The 12,785-nt window shown below is 43.7% G+C and overlaps 1 protein-coding gene across 1 annotated transcript in view; it reads right to left on the reverse strand.

Annotated features, from left to right (window-relative positions):
- The window catches only part of ACAP1 (ArfGAP with coiled-coil, ankyrin repeat and PH domains 1), a 203,771-nt gene that overhangs the window by 152,048 nt on the left and 38,938 nt on the right, over positions 1 to 12,785 (reverse strand). The gene's annotated exons all lie outside the window — the stretch shown is intronic.

Consider the following 12,785-nt stretch of genomic DNA (forward strand, 5'->3'; position numbering starts at 1 on the left):
GTAGTATATAAGTCCTATATAAGTCCTATATAAGTTCTATATAAGTAGTATATAAGTCCTATATAAGTAGTATATAAGTCCTATATAAGTAGTATATAAGTAGTATATAAGTCCTATATAAGTCCTATATAAGTAGTATATAAGTCCTATATAAGTCCTATATAAGTCCTATATAAGTAGTATATAAGTCCTATATAAGTCCTATATAAGTCCTATATAAGTAGTATATAAGTCCTATATAAGTAGTATATAAGTCCTATATAAGTAGTATATAAGTAGTATATAAGTCCTATATAAGTAGTATATAAGTCCTATATAAGTAGTATATAAGTCCTATATAAGTAGTATATAAGTCCTATATAAGTCCTATATAAGTTCTATATAAGTAGTATATAAGTCCTATATAAGTAGTATATAAGTCCTATATAAGTCCTATATAAGTAGTATATAAGTCCTATATAAGTTCTATATAAGTAGTATATAAGTCCTATATAAGTAGTATATAAGTCCTATATAAGTAGTATATAAGTAGTATATAAGTAGTATATAAGTCCTATATAAGTCCTATATAAGTAGTATATAAGTAGTATATAAGTAGTATATAAGTCCTATATAAGTAGTATATAAGTCCTATATAAGTAGTATATAAGTCCTATATAAGTAGTATATAAGTCCTATATAAGTAGTATATAAGTCCTATATAAGTCCTATATAAGTAGTATATAAGTCCTATAAAAGTAGTATATAAGTAGTATATAAGTCCTATATAAGTAGTATATAAGTAGTATATAAGTCCTATATAAGTAGTATATAAGTCCTATATAAGTAGTATATAAGTCCTATATAAGTAGTATATAAGTAGTATATAAGTCCTATATAAGTAGTATATAAGTAGTATATAAGTCCTATATAAGTCCTATATAAGTAGTATATAAGTCCTATATAAGTAGTATATAAGTCCTATATAAGTAGTATATAAGTAGTATATAAGTCCTATATAAGGAGTATATAAGTCTTATATAAGTAGTATATAAGTAGTATATAAGTAGTATATAAGTAGTATATAAGTCCTATATAAGTAGTATATAAGTAGTATATAAGTAGTATATAAGTCCTATATAAGTAGTATATAAGTAGTATATAAGTCCTATATAAGTAGTATATAAGTCCTATATAAGTAGTATATAAGTAGTATATAAGTCCTATATAAGTAGTATATAAGTAGTATATAAGTAGTATATAAGTCCTATATAAGTAGTATATAAGTCCTATATAAGTAGTATATAAGTAGTATATAAGTAGTATATAAGTCCTATATAAGTAGTATTTAAGTAGTATATAAGTCCTATATAAGTAGTATATAAGTCCTATATAAGTAGTATATAAGTCCTATATAAGTAGTATATAAGTCCTATATAAGTAGTATATAAGTAGTATATAAGTAGTATATAAGTCCTATATAAGTCCTATATAAGTAGTATATAAGTCCTATATAAGTAGTATATAAGTCCTATATAAGTAGTATATAAGTCCTATATAAGTAGTATATAAGTAGTATATAAGTAGTATATAAGTAGTATATAAGTCCTATATAAGTCCTATATAAGTCCTATATAAGTCCTATATAAGTAGTATATAAGTCCTATATAAGTAGTATATAAGTAGTATATAAGTAGTATATAAGTCCTATATAAGTAGTATATAAGTAGTATATAAGTAGTATATAAGTAGTATATAAGTAGTATATAAGTAGTATATAAGTCCTATATAAGTAGTATATAAGTCCTATATAAGTAGTATATAAGTAGTATATAAGTCCTATATAAGTAGTATATAAGTAGTATATAAGTCCTATATAAGTCCTATATAAGTAGTATATAAGTCCTATATAAGTAGTATATAAGTCCTATATAAGTAGTATATAAGTAGTATATAAGTCCTATATAAGTAGTATATAAGTAGTATATAAGTAGTATATAAGTCCTATATAAGTAGTATATAAGTAGTATATAAGTAGTATATAAGTAGTATATAAGTAGTATATAAGTCCTATATAAGTCCTATATAAGTAGTATATAAGTCCTATATAAGTAGTATATAAGTCCTATATAAGTAGTATATAAGTAGTATATAAGTAGTATATAAGTAGTATATAAGTCCTATATAAGTAGTATATAAGTCCTATATAAGTAGTATATAAGTCCTATATAAGTAGTATATAAGTCCTATATAAGTAGTATATAAGTAGTATATAAGTAGTATATAAGTCCTATATAAGTCCTATATAAGTAGTATATAAGTCCTATATAAGTAGTATATAAGTCCTATATAAGTAGTATATAAGTCCTATATAAGTAGTATATAAGTCCTATATAAGTAGTATATAAGTCCTATATAAGTAGTATATAAGTAGTATATAAGTCCTATATAAGTCCTATATAAGTAGTATATAAGTCCTATATAAGTAGTATATAAGTAGTATATAAGTAGTATATAAGTCCTATATAAGTAGTATATAAGTCCTATATAAGTAGTATATAAGTAGTATATAAGTAGTATATAAGTAGTATATAAGTCCTATATAAGTAGTATATAAGTCCTATATAAGTAGTATATAAGTAGTATATAAGTCCTATATAAGTAGTATATAAGTAGTATATAAGTCCTATATAAGTCCTATATAAGTAGTATATAAGTCCTATATAAGTAGTATATAAGTCCTATATAAGTAGTATATAAGTAGTATATAAGTCCTATATAAGTAGTATATAAGTAGCATATAAGTAGTATATAAGTCCTATATAAGTAGTATATAAGTAGTATATAAGTAGTATATAAGTAGTATATAAGTAGTATATAAGTCCTATATAAGTCCTATATAAGTAGAATATAAGTCCTATATAAGTAGTATATAAGTCCTATATAAGTAGTATATAAGTAGTATATAAGTAGTATATAAGTAGTATATAAGTCCTATATAAGTAGTATATAAGTCCTATATAAGTAGTATATAAGTCCTATATAAGTAGTATATAAGTCCTATATAAGTAGTATATAAGTAGTATATAAGTAGTATATAAGTCCTATATAAGTCCTATATAAGTAGTATATAAGTCCTATATAAGTAGTATATAAGTCCTATATAAGTAGTATATAAGTCCTATATAAGTAGTATATAAGTCCTATATAAGTAGTATATAAGTAGTATATAAGTAGTATATAAGTAGTATATAAGTAGTATATAAGTCCTATATAAGTCCTATATAAGTAGTATATAAGTAGTATATAAGTCCTATATAAGTAGTATATAAGTAGTATATAAGTCCTATATAAGTCCTATATAAGTAGTATATAAGTCCTATATAAGTAGTATATAAGTCCTATATAAGTCCTATATAAGTCCTATATAAGTAGTATATAAGTCCTATATAAGTAGTATATAAGTCCTATATAAGTCCTATATAAGTAGTATATAAAAAAGATAAAAAAGGTCTCATTTCTTGTTCCGTATATTCGATATAATTGTATGAGCAGTCACGTGCTCATATGGTTCAGTGGTTTCCACAATTGGATCTTTTGAGCTGCAGTCCACGCAGGATGATGTCACACTGGGTGTGGCCTTCATATGAGGTGTCCAGCCTTGAATAAGTATCTGGATGCGATGAATCTCCTTCATCAGATATTCTGGCAGGGTTAACCTCTAATTGGATGTTGTGTTTACAATCCAGTCCACTCCTCGGACGCATTAACCGTTCTAATTAATTCATTGTCTGGGCAGTGGCCAAGGACTACCTTGGTCCTATTAAGGACTACCTGTCGATTTCCTTCTTTACTGACAACAAGCCCTCAGCGCACCTGAATACTGCCCGGCTAAGGGCACTAGAGCAGCGGTGGGCCTCCAGGCTGGACAATTTCATCATCACCATCAAGTATCGGGCTGGCAAGACAAATGACAATGTGTATGACGTATCCCGTCTGGCGCAAATCGGAAATATTCAGCAAAACCCGGCGGAATCGCGGCCAGGACCGGCTGCATACTCAGCTGCGGGCAGGGTTACAACCGCAGTCCTCCCCCCCCCCAGTGGCTTTAGCCCTGACACCCAAGCGCCTGAATCGCCAAGTCACCGTGGTCAGATTAAGACCACTGATAGGGCACACGGTCAGGACTTCCAGGTACAGTGGCAGCCCAGCCGCATCCCCCCCTTGTCTCAGAGAGAAAAGGCCCCATAGGAAATCTGCCGTCAGGACCAGCCCAGCACCCCCCCCCCCCTTCACACTTCAGTAGCACGGGATCCGCGTGCTTCTCCTCAGCGCAGACACCATCTGATCCATCTGATCTGCACAGCCGCCCAACCCCAACGCCCGTGCAGTCACCTCCAACTTCTCCTGCTCAACGGTAGGTCTCTTCGCCTGCTTCCATTGCTCTACACGCAGAAGAAACATCTGACCTCTCTGACACCGATGACCCTCATCCCAAGGACCAGAGCATGGACGTCACATTAGGCCCTGAACCAATGGCTGTTCTTCCTGGTGAGTACCACTCAACCCCTTGACCCCCCGCACCCCTCCCGGATAATTAGCACGAGTCAGGGTGTTGTAAGTGGGCCGGGTCTTTCCCTCCCCAGGTATCGCAATTGTGGGCTAACTTTCAGGATATGGTAGGTAGAGTGCTGGGTTCAGGGAGTCCCACCTCGGTATGGTCTCCACTGGTGGCATCGGGGCCTTCCCCCACAGCGACACCTGTGGCTACTCCCACATCCCCGGAGTTAGTGGATGGTGCCCGCAGCGAAATCTACGGCTGTTATGAGAGTCAGTTAGGGAAATTTTTTGGCTACTTCCTCTCGACATATTTTATCTGGACAAACCTCGGCCAGTAGATTACAAAAAGGATGATGAGGAAAAACACCGGTATCGATTGATCCTGCGCACATTCAACAATTGGTTCCAGTCATTTGCTATATTAGGGAGTGTAATTGTCAAAAAATCACTGCAGCATTATTCTGCTAGATTTTCATTTATAATGAAGGCATGCAGGCTTTGTGGTGGCACGGCTTGGCTCAGATATGATGAGCGGTTCCAGCAGCGTAAGGCTTTGTGCCCCTCATGCATTGGGCTCATAGAGACATCAGTTTATGGATGCGGCACGGGTAGGGCCCAGTCCTTTCGGTCAGGATCCCTCGCCCTCCCATCCTCCCAAAGTGCATGTACACGCCCGGGCAGCTGCTGGCAGTTCAATGACCGTAGCGGACGCTTTGGGAACACCTGCAAATTCCAGCTCAAGTGTTCCCATTGCAGGGGCACCCACCCCAGAGCAAGATGCTTCAAAAAGAACAGGCCCCTCTGACTCTGCTAGAAAAGGGGAGGACCCCAGTACTGGTAAACAGCATGCGCCCACATCTAAATAACTACCCAGATAGAGATATGACAGTTCTTATTAGAGGGATTTACTTTTGGTTTCAGGATCCCATCGACGCCATCCCCTCCAGTAGGCAACACTAAAAGTCAGCTATGGAACATCCATTAGTAGTGCGTGAGAAATTAGCCAAAGAAGTAGCCCTCGCCCTTGGCCCCTTTAAAAACAACCCCGTGAGTAATTTGGTAATGTCTCCACTGAGGGGGGGGGGGGCACCAAAAAAGAACCCAACAAAGTCTTATTCACAATCTATCGCACCCTCTGGGTCTGTCCGTTAATAACGGGCTTTCGGAGGACCTATGTTCTGTGTCAGAGCGGTGGATCTGGTGAGGCGGTGTGGAGCCGGTGCACAGATGGCTAAGACCCTCATTGAGTCGGCGATCCGGCTCCCTCCGATCCACCCAGATTCCTTCCATTTGCTACAGGGGGCAGGCAGGCCGTCTACTACAGGGGGGAAGGCAGGCCATATACTACAGGGGGAAGGCAGGCCATATACTACAGGGGGGAAGGCAGGCCATATACTATAGGGGGCAGGCAGGCCGTCTACTACAGGGGGGCGGGCAGGCCGTCTACTACAGGGGGGCGGGCAGGCCGTCTACTACAGGGGGGCGGTCAGGCCATATACTACAAGGGGGGCAGGCAGGACATCAACTACAGGGGGGCAGGCAGGCCATATACTACAGAGGGGCTGTCAGGCCATACACTACAGGAGGCTGGCAGGCTGGCTATACACTACTGGGGGCTGGCAGACTATACACTACAGAGGGCTGGCAGGCTATACACTACAGAGGGCTGGCAGGCTATATACTACAGGTGGACTGGCAGGCTGGCTATACACTACAGGGGGCTGGCAGGCTATACACTACACGGGGCTGGAAGGCTATATACTACAGGGGGCTGGCAGGCTGGATATACACTACTGGGGGCAGGCAGGCTATATACTACAGGGGGCTGGCAGGCTGGCTATACACTACAAAGGGCTGGCAGGCTATACACTACAGAGGGCTGGCAGGCTATATACTACAGGGGGCTGGCAGGCTGGCTATACACTACAGAGGGCTGGCTGGCTATACACTACTGGGGGCTGGCAGGCTATATACTACAGGGGGCTGCCAGGCTGGCTATACACTACAGAGGGCTGGCAGGCTATACACTACAGAGGTCTGGCAGGCTATACACTACAGAGGTCTGGCAGTCTATACACTACAGAGGGCTGGCAGGCTGGCTATACACTGCTGGGGGCTGGCAGGCTATATACTACAGTGGGACTGGCAGGCTGGCTATACACTACAGAGGGCTGGCAGGCTATAAACTACAGAGGGCTGGTAGGCTATACACTACAGAGGGCTGGCAGGCTGGCTATACACTACTGGGGGCAGGTAGGCTATATACTACAGGGGGCTGGCAGGCTGGCTATACACTACAGAGGGCTGGCAGGCTATACACTACAGAGGGCTGGCAGGCTATACACTACAGAGGGCTGGCAGGCTATATACTACAGGGGGACTGGCAGGCTGGCTATACACTACAGGGGGCTGGAAGGCTGGCTATACACTACAGGGGGGCTGGAAGGCTGACTATACACTAAAGGGGGGCTGGCAGGCTGGCTATACACTACAGAGGGCTGGCAGGCTATACACTACAGAGGACTGGCAGGCTATACAGTACAGAGGGCTGGCAGGCTATACACTACAGGGGGCTGGAAGGCTGGCTATACACTACAGGGGGGCTGGAAGGCTGACTATACACTAAAGGGGGGCTGGCAGGCTGGCTATACACTACAGAGGGCTGGCAGGCTATACACTAAAGAGGGCTGGCAGGCTATACACTACAGAGGGCTGGCAGGCTATATACTACAGGGGGACTGGCAGGCTGGCTATACACTACAGAGGGCTGGCAGGCTATACACTACAGGGGGCTGGCAGGCTGGCTATACACTACACGGGGCTGGAAGGCTATATATTACAGGGGGCTGGCAGGCTGGCTATACACTACTGGGGGCTGGCAGGCTATACACTACAGAGGGCTGGCAGGCTGGCTATACACTACAGAGGGCTGGCAGGCTATACACTACAGAGGGCTGGCAGGCTATACACTACAGAGGGCTGGCAGGCTATACACTACAGAGGGCTGGCAGGCTATACACTACAGAGGGCTGGAAGGCTGGCTATACACTACAGGGGGGCTGGAAGGCTGACTATACACTAAAGGGGGGCTGGCAGGCTGGCTATACACTACAGAGGGCTGGCAGGCTATACACTACAGAGGGCTGGCAGGCTATATACTACAGGGGGACTGGCAGGCTGGCTATACACTACAGAGGGCTGGCAGGCTATACACTACAGGGGGCTGGCAGGCTGGCTATACACTACACTGGGCTGGAAGGCTATATACTACAGGGGGCTGGCAGGCTGGCTATACACTACTGGGGGCTGGCAGGCTATACACTACAGAGGGCTGGCAGGCTGGCTATACACTACAGAGGGCTGGCAGGCTATACACTACAGAGGGCTGGCAGGCTATACACTACAGAGGGCTGGCAGGCTGGCTATACACTACTGGGGGCTGGCAGGCTGGCTATACACTACAGAGGGCTGGCAGCCTATACACTACAGAGAACTGGCAGGCTGGCTATACACTACAGAGGGCTGGCAGCCTATACACTACAGAGAACTGGCAGGCTATACACTACAGAGGGCAGGCTGGCTATACACTAGAGGGGGGCTGGCAGGCTGACTATACACTAGAGGGGGGCTGGCAGGCTGGCTATACACTACAGAGGGCTGGCAGGCTATACACTACAGAGGGCTGGCAGGCTATACACTACAGAGGGCTGGCAGGCTATACACTACAGAGGGCTGGTAGGCTATACACTACAGAGGGCTGGTAGGCTATACACTACAGAGGGCTGGCAGACTATACACTACAGGGGGCTGGCAGGCTGGCTATACACTACAGGGGGGCTGGCAAGCTATATACTACAGGGGCTGGCAGGCTGGCTATACACTACTGGGGGCTAGCAGGCTGTATACTACCGGGGGGCTGGCAGGCTGGCTATACACTACTGGGGGCTGGCAGGCTGACTATACAGTACTGGGGGCTGGCAGGCTGGCTATACACTACAGAGGGCTGGCAGGCTATACACTACAGAGGGCTTGCTGGCTATACACTACAGGGGGCTGGCAGGCTATACACTACAGAGGGCTGGCAGGCTGTACACTACAGAGGGCTGGCAGGCTATACACTACAGAGGGCTGGCAGGCTGTACACTACATGGGGCTGGCAGGCTATACACTACATAGGGCTGGCAGGCTATACACTACAGAGGGCTGGCAGGCTATACACTACAGAGGGCTGGCAGACTATACACTACAGGGGGCTGGCAGGCTATACACTACAGGGGGCTGGCAGGCTATATACTACAGGGGCCTGGCAGACTATACACTACAGGGGCCTGGCAGACTATACACTACAGGGGGCTGGCAGACTATACACTACAGGGGGCTGGCAGGCTATACACTACAGGGGGGCTGGTAGGCTGGCTATACACTACAGGAGGGCTGGCAGGCTGGCTATACACTACAGGGGGCTGGCAGGCTATACACTACAGGGGCCTGGCAGGCTATACAATACATAGGGCTGGCAGGCTATACACTAAAGGGGCCTGGCAGGCTGGCTATATACTATAGGGGGCTGGCAGGCTATACACTAAAGGGGCCTGGCAGGCTGGCTATATACTATAGGGGGCTGGCAGGCTATACACTACAGGGGGCTGGCAGGCTGGCTATATGCTATAGGGGGCTGGCAGGCTATACACTACAGGGGGCTGGCAGGCTATATACTGGGGAGGATGTGACCAATGCATTTCCCACCCTCGGCATATACTCCAGCCAATAGGATTTTCCAGTTTTCTTGTGTTAAAATTAGAGGTCTCGGCTTATTCTCGAGTATATACGTTACTACAGCCGTTGTTTATAGTGATAAAATACAATAGTGTTTATAAATGAGCCGTACCAGGGACATATAGGGAAGCTATAGAATGAATGTGAATGTATGAAGAGCGGGATGAATAGAGGAATCCTCTGCTGCAGAGGGATACGCAGCAGTGACAACACATGAGCAGCCTGGTGACAGCCAATGTACATCCGCCGAATGACCTATGACCTAGGGGTTCAGGTTACACATATACAGACGACCCCTGAGAACCAGAGATCTCCCCAAGTGCTAATAATGTATATATATATCTGAGCTTTCACCCTCTGACTATAAGACTCCAGCCCTGGCACCATGGGACACCGGCTCTACCAACCCTCCACGAACAATTCCCATCCCCAATAATAGGATTATATATATATACACACACACACACACACATATATATATACACACACACACACACATATATATATATATATATATATATACACACACACATATATATATATATATACACACACACACACACACACACATATATATATATATACACACACACACATATATATATATATACACACACACACATATATATATATATACACACACACACATATATACATATATATACCTGCGCATCAGATATGGTGTCCAGAGAAATCTGCTTTCACATTGAACCCTGGTACACGCGGGATGTCAGCCTAGAACAGGTCAACGCTCGCGTTTCTGGGTTTATATCAGGTTTCAGCTTCACTAATTATTAATAAGCGATGTATTGTAACATGTGCTAATAGAAGGGGATTCAGATACCTCAATACTACACTCCAGCATCTCTCGCCTCAGATGTCTCCTACTAGAAGGTAATATACTCTAAGCCAGATCACCACTACTTGGTCAACAATGGTTGACATGGATCTTCAATCTTCTCATATCGGAGGATCATGGGAAAGGAGGATTGGCATCACCAATAAGATATTGGATTCTATGTTCCTGGACACAAACATCTCAGGATTCACTCATGAGACGATAACCACGTCTTTAGATGGGATCTGTTCTATAGTCAACTCAAGACCTCCTGTTCCTGTGTCTACAGATCCAGAATCTCCTGTTATCCTCACACCAGGAACTCTCCTGCTAATGTGTAGGCAGGTGGGAAGTTGTGAATAGCGCCCTCTCTAGGTGGAGACCTGTAAGGGAGATTGATCATCTCTTTTGGAAAGTTCTGGAATCTACTGTTATGTTTGGCCGTTGCCTGCAGTTGTTCAATAAAGAACCGTGAGTTATTTTACACAATGTTGCCTCTGTCTGATCCCTGGATACGGCTGTTACCACCACAAGCTCCCCATCCATTACCCAGGGACTCATATTACGGACACTCAGGGGTTGCACCAGGGAGAACCAGTACATCAGCCTCTCCCTCCATATTTCTTGCACACACCACCTTCCTGGAGACCTGCCAGGCTGTAGGACAGTCCTCCGGTCCCCGTACCAAGCACTGTGACCACAGCGTGCCTAGGCCGCAACCGCCAGCCACTCCGGGCCCCGGCTGTCTCCAGCCCCAAGAAAAGGCTAGGACCCGGTGGGGGAGGTTTCACTTGGAACTGTTCCTATACCACCCATAGAACTTACGTCTGGTAATCTATCAGAAAGAGTGGAAACATGTTCAACATTTGTCAAACTGCTTCTGGAGCAGATGGAAAGAAGGGGACAAAGAAAATGGCAAAGTGTCAAACCGAATTTACAGGTAGGAGATCTTGTTCTCTTGAAGGACCAGAAAGTGGAAACAAATGGCCCATGGGACTTATCTGAAGATCTTTTCTAGTGCAGATCACATGGTTCTCAAGGTGAAGGGACCATCACAAGGGAAGGTGACTCCAGGTCCTTTATCAGACCTATATCTGAGATGGTCTTCCTCTTGCCTGTACAGAAGTAAATCTCATTGGACCGTACCAGACGGGTTTCCTGCACTATGGACCCGGCGTAGGAGCCGCCGATCATCCATTGCTTGTTTGCATTTTGTCTTTCAGGTTCCAGAATCTTCGTTGGTTTATGGAAATCACTTAGTCAGTCAGTGAATATATCAGGCGGGGGGGGGGGGGGGGGCGCTGTGCCAGCCATCACTCCCAACGGGATCCATGATGTTTTGTTAGGGCATGACCACCACCCTGTGACCACTGTTACAAGTTGTTATAAGGTGTTAATGGTGTGATGTATCTTAGTCCTCATGTTACTCCTCCCATCCATAGATGTCAACCCCAGAGGTAAAGTGATGAAACCACCTAAAGCTCCATCATTGCATCGTCCTCACTGGATCTCCTCATACAACTGGTGGAACCGACATAGCGAGCTCACCATCTACCGTTAGCTAGTACAGAGATGCTGCTCACAATCTTCAGGGTCTTCATACATCGGTGGCAGAATAGTCTCACCCATAGGAATGTGAGGGTCTCAGCACTACCAACTACTATACCACTACCAGGATCTGATCCAACCAACTACCAGGATCTGATCCAACCAACTACCAGGATCTGATCCAACCAACTACCAGGATCTGATCCAACCAACTACCAGGATCTGATCCAACCAACTACCAGGATCTCATGCAACCAACTACCAGGATCTGATCCAACCAACTGCCAGGATCTGATCCAACCAACTACCAGGATCTCTTGCAACCAACTACCAGGATCTCATCCAACCAACTACCAGGATCTCTTGCAACCAACTACCAGGATCTCATCCAACCAACTACCAGGATCTCATCCAACCAACTACCAGGATCTCTTGCAACCAACTACCAGGATCTCATCCAACCAACTACCAGGATCTGATCCAACCAACTGCCAGGATCTCATGCAACCAACTGCCAGGATCTGATCCAATCAACTACCAGGATCTGATCCAACCAACTACCAGGATCTCATGCAACCAACTACCAGGATCTCATGCAACCAACTACCAGGATCTGATCCAACCAACTGCCAGGATCTGATCCAACCAACTACCAGGATCTGATCCAACCAACTGCCAGGATCTGATCCAACAGACTGCCAGGATCTCATCCAACGAACTACCAGGATCTGATCCAACCGACTGCCAGGATCTGATCCAACAGACTGCCAGGATCTCATCCAACCAACTACCAGGATCTGATCCAACCAACTGCCAGGATCTGATCCAACAGACTGCCAGGATCTCATCCAACGAACTACCAGGATCTGATCCAACCAACTACCAGGATCTGATCCAACCAACTGCCAGGATCTCATCCAACCAACTACCAGGATCTGATCCAACCAACTGCCAGGATCTGATCCAACCAACTACCAGGATCTCTTGCAACCAACTACCAGGATCTCTTGCAACCAACTACCAGGATCTCATGCAACCAACTGCCAGGATCTCATGCAACCAACTGCCAGAATCTCATCCAACC

The sequence above is a fragment of the Engystomops pustulosus genome, chromosome 4 (genome assembly GCF_040894005.1).
Source record: "Engystomops pustulosus chromosome 4, aEngPut4.maternal, whole genome shotgun sequence".
In the NCBI taxonomy this organism is placed as follows: domain Eukaryota; kingdom Metazoa; phylum Chordata; class Amphibia; order Anura; family Leptodactylidae; genus Engystomops; species Engystomops pustulosus.